The sequence below is a fragment of the Zingiber officinale genome, chromosome 2B, assembly GCF_018446385.1.
Source record: "Zingiber officinale cultivar Zhangliang chromosome 2B, Zo_v1.1, whole genome shotgun sequence".
NCBI lineage: Eukaryota > Viridiplantae > Streptophyta > Magnoliopsida > Zingiberales > Zingiberaceae > Zingiber > Zingiber officinale.
Window position 1 is genome coordinate 64,230,743 of NC_055989.1, and position 8,072 is coordinate 64,238,814.

The 8,072-nt window shown below is 41.0% G+C and overlaps 1 non-coding gene across 1 annotated transcript; it reads left to right on the forward strand.

Moving 5' to 3' along the window:
• The first annotated feature begins 2,669 nt into the window (after nucleotides 1-2,669).
• On the forward strand, nucleotides 2,670-2,775 carry LOC122049895. Its single transcript, XR_006131143.1, has one exon. It is a non-coding gene; the product is annotated as a small nucleolar RNA R71 (small nucleolar RNA).
• Nucleotides 2,776-8,072: the final 5,297 nt, after the last annotated feature.

Consider the following 8,072-nt stretch of genomic DNA (forward strand, 5'->3'; position numbering starts at 1 on the left):
ACACAATATTGAATTCATTGTCATTACCTTCGTTGCGTGAAGTCCTTTTGCCTTTGCCCCTTACTGGTTGTTTTCCTTTGTCCCTTGATGGCTCCTTCTTTTTGTCTCCACTGGATCCACCACCTCCTTTGCGAAGTTTCTTCAAAATGTTGGACATATTGATGAGTTTAGATAGGGGAAGAATTATGTAGGGTTGGAAGAATGAAACTCAAAGAACAAAACTTCAAAGAGCAAAGATCTTAGGTTAGGAGAATGAAAAGTCTAAGTCTTAGAGAGGAAGAGAATCCAGATCTAAGAGATCTTGAGAGATTAGAGAGGAGTTTTTAAGAGATTGGGAGAGAAAGAGATGTTTTGGAGAGCTAGGGGTGTGCGGAACACGGCCAAGATCTGGCCGTGTGAGGTAGAAAGAAGACTTTAATAGCTCCCCTACACGGGCCGTGCAGATCCACACGGCCTCCCCCTCTTCCTTCTCTGGATTCCAGACACGGGCCGTGTATATCCACACGGCCTCCCCCCTTCTTCCACTGGTTTCCTCGCACGGCCGTGTCTGGGACACGGCCTCTCCATCTTTCTTCTCGGGATTCTTTACACGGCCGTGTTTGAGATACGGCCTAGACCCTTTTCTCCTCGGGAAATCCTACACGGCCTTGTCTGGATGACACGGCCCAAGCACTCCCCTTCTCTGCAACTTTTGCCTGGCCGTGTACAGCACACGGCCGAGCTCAGTTTTGCACCTAACCTGAAAGCAAAATCAAAAGAATGCATCAAACTAAAAGAAATTAAGATACAAATCAAAACTAACTAAAAGAACCCTTGGGTTGCCTCCCAAGAAGCGCTTGTTTAAGGTCTTTAGCTCGACCAAACTTGATCATTCGCTTCTTTTCCTCGCCCTTGGAGGACAGATATACTTTTCATTTTTGTTGGGAGATCTTCTCCCAACATCTTCCACCACATTGTCTCCTTCGTTTGGTGGCCTTCCATGAGGGTGGAAATTCCATTCCTCAAGTTTATAAATGCTTGTCCTGCTACAAGCATTTAAAAGAGACGAGACATGGTTAGAGATATTAGATAAATCATATTCCAACCTTTCCTTACCAATTACCAAAGAAAGCTTATGATTTTTGACATCAATAATAGCTCCAGCTGTAGCAAGGAAAGGTCTTCCTAATATAATAGGAATCCGAGGGTCCTCTTCCATGTCCAACACGACAAAATCTATGGGAATAACATTCCCATCCACCTCTACTGGCACATCTTCTATAATACCCAAAGGGTACCTGCAGGAATGATCGACAAGTTGAAGTGCCATAGTAGTAAGTTTAATGTTTTTGAGACCTAATTTATTACAAATTGAATAGGGAATGAGGCTAACACTTGCCCCCAAATCACAAAAAGCTTTTTCAAAAAATTCTTTTCCTATGTTGCAAGGAATATAAAAGCTCCCTGGGTCCTTTAGTTTTGGGGAAGTGTTCTTCTCCAAAATAGCACTACATTCCTCACTAAGCGCAATGGTCTCAACCTCTCCTCTTCTTCTCTTGTTTGACATGAGATCCTTCAGGAATTTGGCAAATCTAGGCATTTGAAGAATAGCATCAATAAGAGGTACCTCTACACAAATTTCCTTAACTTTTTCTAAAAACTTACCAAATTCTTCATCTTTCTTGAGCATTGTAAGTCTCTGAGGAAAAGGGATAGCTTTGCTCTGATGGTTCAGTGGAAGAGTCTCTTCAACCTCAATGGTACTCTCCTCATTAGCTTGAATCTGATTTGGTATAAGAGGAGAGAGCTCTTCTTCTTTTTGTATCCCTTTTGAAGCAGTCACTTGGGAGTCTCCCAAGGTCCGTCCGCTCCTAAGCTCAATTCTATTGCAATGCTCCATAGGATTCACATCAAGTTTTCCTGGAAGTTGTCCTGGTGCTCTGGATGATGAGGAAGCTAGTTGGGCAATTTGACTATCCTGGATCTTTTGATGCTTTTCAGAATTATCCATTCTCTGAATGAGCTTAGCTAAATCTTGCTTCATTTCATTCTGACTTGAGATAATTTCTTCAAGCATCTTTTCAATATTTGACTTTGGTAAGCCTTGAGAAGATAGATGTTGAAAATTTTGTTGCCCAGCTTGAAAATTTGGTCTTGCCCCCATAGATGGTCCTTGATCTTGATTATTTCTGTAAGAAAAATTGGGATGACTCTTCCATCCAGGGTTATAAGTATTTGAGTATGGGTTGTTCTGCCTTTGATTGTAACTCATGATTGCATCACATTGTTCCAGTTGATTGATTTGTGCAGTGATAGCTCCCAATGGACATGAGTCATTTGAATGCTCTGAACTCCCACATACTTCACAAGATGTACTAATAGCATTGACCATATTAGCACTAGTCCCCATATTCTCAAATTTCTTTGTAAGAGTGTCCAATTTTGCAGACAAAAGAGTGATCGCATCTACATCAAACTTCCCTGATGCTTTAATTGTTGGGTTTACAGAAGAATAGCCACCACTTCTTTCATTTGCCCATTGATGATGATTTTGTGCTACACTGTCAATAATTTCTTCAGCTTCATCTAAACTTTTGTTCATAAGTGCCCCTCCAGCAGCTGAATCAAGGAACACTTTGGTATGATAGTTGATACCATTATAAAAAGTGTGCAACACTAACCATCTTTCCAACCCATGATGTGGGCATTGTCTGAGCATACTATTGTATCTATCCCATGCTTCAAAAAGAGATTCTGAGTCAGTCTGCTTGAAGCTTGCAATTAAATTCCTCATATGAGCTGTTTTGCTTGGTGGATAGAATTTATCAAGAAACTGTTGCTCACACTGCTCCCAAGTGGTGATGCTATTAGGGGCCAAAGAATTCAGCCATTGCTTTGCCCTATCTCTTAGAGAAAACCCAAATAATAATAATCTAACTGCATCTGAAGGAACTCCATTCATTTTCATGGTACCACATATTTCATAAAAGACCTCTAAGTGTTGATTGGGGTCTTCATGAGGTCCTCTACCAAATTGGTTCTGCTGCACCAAAGATATAATTGCGGGTTTGATCTCAAAGTTATTAGCTTCCACTGAAGGTCTTGAAATACTAGATCGAAAACCTCTTGCATAAGGTGCTGCATAATCCTTGAGTGGTCTATTCGCCATGTTCAAATGTTCCTGTTCTTCAATTTGCCTTTGCAGAATTCTTCTTTTATGGAAAGTTCTGTCAATCTCAGGGTCAAAAGGAAAGAATTCTCCTGCAAAGTTAGATCTTCGCATACACAAGAACAAGATAGCAAATGACAATTCAACAGAAAAAGAAAAATAAAAGAATCAAAAATGCAGAATTGAATTTGTACAAAAAGAATTAACAAGAAGTAAAAGTTATACAAGAAAGTAAAAACAGAAATCTAATGATTAGTTACAACTATGCAATATGAAAGGAAAACAAATGTTATTGTTTAGTCTAACTCAATTGATAATTCCTAATGTTATAGCGCAGTCCCCGGCAACGGCGCCAAAAACTTGTCACGCTCCGCAAGTGTATGGAAATGTCGCAGGTAATATAAAAGATTATCGTATCCACAGGGACTGGAATAAGCACTAGGAATGTCTCAATGCGAATTAGCTAAACAACTATCCAATCATTTCAAATGCAAAGTGAAGGTAAACAAATCTAATATTATAGATCAACAAACAAGAATTTAGTGTTTTGGGTTATGATAAAGGGAGATTCTAGGAGTTTCGATTTCTTTATAAGATTTCTTGAATGTAAATGGTTCACCACTTCTTATCCCTCAATTGCCTAACACTTGTAGAAAGTTGTCGGTTCTCTCTTACAATAGATAACCGGCTAAGGACTGAGAAATGTATCTAAATATGATCAATTATACGTGAACCTACGTTGTCTTTACACAGAAGCGCACCTATTACTATGCCTTCCTCGGATATCAACATAGAAGCCCACAACTTATTAATCTATCAAGATACAAGAAACTAATCACAAGATCCATCCTACTCTCTTGAATATTCCTATTTCCTCTTCAAGATTATCTCTCAAACGTCCTTACACGGGCTTGCACCTGTCACGTGGATCCCTCGGATGATCGAGTGAGAGTTTATCTTTACAAATTCCACAAGAAATCCAAACAATCAATCAAAAATGAGAATTAAGCACAAATCACCATTAATCATTCAAGATCCAATTGATACAAACAAGACAATGTCATTGAAATAAGAAATTGGCAAATCCATAAGAGATTACATTAATCCATCATACAAATACTCCCTTAATCCTAGAATACAAGATCTACTCCATGAATCGAGGAAGAATACCCGAAGAAATAAAGATTGCAAGCATTTCTTAAATCCCCAATCCAAGAAACCAAGAAAAGGGGGAAAGAGAAAACTTATCTACGAAGAAGCCTCGTCTTAGGATCCAATCCTCGCTCCGGAGTCGAAATTGTCAAGAACTCCCTTAGAATCGCCCAGAAATCCTCCCAAGAATGGGAGGAAACCACCAAATCTTCCCTTCTCCCAAAGGGGGAGAGATCCCCTTTCAATTCATGAAGGAGGGTTTAAATAGAGGAGGAAATCGGGCGCCACACGGCCCCGTGACACGGCCGTGTGAGATTCACACGGCCATGTCCTCTTCCTTCTCTCCATGTCCAGTTCCTTCTCTGCCAAAGCTGCACGGCCGTGTGGTGCACACGGCCACCACCTGCTTGGTCTCTGGAAACTTCACACTGCCGTGTGATGCACACGGCCGCCACCTACTTGGTCTCTGGAAACTTCACACTGCCGTGTGATGCACACAGCCGTCACCTGCTTGGCTTCTGGAAACCTCACACGGCTGTGTAGATCCACACGACCATGTAAGGCATCTGTTCTGATTTCTTCAAATTAAGACACGGCCGTGTGAGATTTGCACGGCCATGTCCTCTTTCCTTCCTGTTAAGATTACACGGCCATGTGTGGTACACGGCCTGATGCTCTCTCCCTTCAATTACTTCCAAGCTTGCCCGAGGACGCATAATCTTCACCAATTTCGACTCCTGTTTACAGAAAATGCACAAAAAGCAGATCTCCGAACCAAAAGAGTAAATATGCTAAAAGGAAAGCTGGAAGTATAAAAATGCATAGATCAAGCATGCTCAAAGTATGTAAATGTGCGTCAAAACATGCATAAAAGAGTATATAATCTACGCACATCAGCGATGAGTCCACTCGAGGGGCTTTTCCTTTTCTGTCTTTTCTAGGCATTTCATCCGAAGAAGATCCCCGATCTCTATTGGTAGCTGCAGCTTCGGGGGTGCGGAATAGGGCCCGATGAAATGCAACGGTGGCCTGCGGTGCTTCCGCTCGGCCACCAGACGCGGACGTTGCTTGCTGCTCCGGCCGCTCGACCATCTTGTTTGCTTAGTACTAAATAGTCATGATTCATCTTGTTTTCTTAGTACTTGGTTTCCATGGTGATTTCTCAACTTTCATTTTGGTTACTGGATGATGCTCAAATCATTAAAGCTCATTTGGAAAAATCAAAATATCCCAACATGTGTGCTAAAAGTACACACCCCTCTCCGGTCGGCCTCCTGCCACTTTGACTTCCACGTGGTGTTGACTCCACTGGACGGGGGTCCGCTGTTCTTACAATCGGATCAGGTTGGAAAACTCCACCTACCAGTCGACTGCCAAAATCATCAGTTAACTACCCTTTGTGGAGATTCGATCGTTATATCCCAACAGCTCGATACCAGTCAACTGGTAAAAGTACCCGTCGACTGCTCCACACTGATCGAGCGAACATAAGCATTCTGTTCGCTCTCAGTCGACTGCCTGGTTGACTACACCAGTCGATTGATGAAACCACCAGTCGACTGGTACCCGAGTACAATCTCTCAGCACTCGGACCCTCACCCTTACGACTCACTTGACTCTTCGTTGCAGCTTTGACCTCTTGCCTTCAAGCCTATTTCCTTTGTCTCTCATCCCTCGGATTCACCTAAGCCCGCGGCTTGTCCCAATGCCATCCTTCACGTATGCCTTGAAGTTGCTTCCCTCGGCCCTTGTCCTTGTTGCCTTGTCCACGGTCCCTCAAATGCTCCATCCTTCACCAGACCTGAAGTCATCAACCTGAGTCATATGTGTATCCTGCAAACCTGCACAACTCAAATACACATATCAAATACAAGGGTGAACCTAACTTAAACCCTTTGCCCAAATACCAAAACACATGGTCGCACGGACCATTGGGATTACTTCAACAATCTTCCCCTTTTTGATGTTTGGCAATATGTTTAAGTTAGGGAACACAAATAGTAAATATCAAATAAACGTGCTAAAAACAATGGACTTACGTTGCCAAGGCTACACACTTGGATTTACACCGTCGATTGGACTTACATTGCCAAGACTACACATTTGGACTTATACTGCTGAAACAAAAATAATGCAACATGCATTGGAACCTATCCCAAGGCTCCCCCTACACCTATGCTCCCCATTGAGCTAGAAATTTTACCATAAGGCTATTTAAGAACATATCACAAGGCTCCCCCTACACTTATGCTCCCGAGCTAGGATTTTCACCACCACAAAAGTATTTTCAGGTTTTCCCAACTAAACCTTACTTCTCTCCCTTTGCCTAATATCAAAAAGATCCAACAATATCCCAATTGTTAGAAACTTGATCACCAAATTGACCCTAAACCTGTGTATTTATCCCCCATGGATCTCATACACCTATACGAGTTGATCCGGTCATAATCAATGCTGAAATACAATTTCAAACTGGTATCAGTCAACTGCAAGAAGTACCAGTCGACTTCCCTTATCAAAATAAATCCACATAACTATTCTATGTTTGATACACACTGTTACTAGTCAACTGGTAATTGTACCAGTCGACTAGCACCCTTTTCCAGCCCTTTTCAACATTCTGAACTCAATTTCAAAAATGCATAGAAAATTCCACAGACATTAAAAAATCTCCAAATTTTATGGAGAGGTCTATTTTACCCATGCATACTTAGGAAAAATACATTCAAAAATATATCTATTACCAATTCCAAGATTGATACAAAACTCAAAACTAGCTAAATGGTTCAATTGAACATTGACCTAAAGTCCTAGTTTTGGCTTCCTCTTGATGTATTTGCTCATACTAACCCACAATGCATCCCTAGCATTGGTTTATATGACATCTATACATCCAAAACTAATTATCATGTAATATGACCCCAATGTCATATTTCCAAGAATGAAACACATCTCAATTGCATCAAATCTCTAGGTTTGAGACTCAAGTCCGTCTCCAAACCTCTTGGCACATTCCATGACCCAACCTAGGCTCCTAAGTAAAACCCACTTAAGGTACATTGGCCATGGGTCCCAATTTGACTCTTTGAGCTCCCCCTAGAGCTCTTAACCTTAGTCACCTCCCTAAGTAACTCATCCACAATTGCTAGGCCATATCAGTACACCTCCGGTGACACTTGGTCTAAAAACCTAACCTTTTTAACCTTGGACACCTTGTCCTTAGTTAACTTCTTCTTACCATTAAATGACTTTCCCTTGCTATTTGTTGACTTCTCCTTGCTATAGTCATATGCAACCCTAGCATAAGATTTTTCCTTAGCATTAGAGACACTTGATCGGTATCCTAGACCCGATTTATCATTGTTGGATTTTTGACTACCCAACACCATACCTAAACCCTTAGATCTAACATTGAATCTATCTAGGATTTTCTCCAAACGATCCAGCTTTGCCTTAAAAGTTTTATTTTCCCTTTCTAGGTTCCTAACCCTATAGTCAACATGTCCACCTTGGATATTCCTAGACCTACCCATTTTTCTAGGTATATGTCTCTTTTTTTTTGGATTAATTCATTGGGTCTCCTTAGGTCTACCGTTTCTAGAGTTATCATGCATGGGTTTCCTAGGATTATGATTGACATTTACCCTACTCCTATCATGATATTTAAAACCAAAATTATGCATGGGTAAATAATATCAATTATTTCTAGCATGCATGGGAGTGCAAGAATTTAAATTTGAATTATACTTCAAATTAGGATATACCTCCCTTA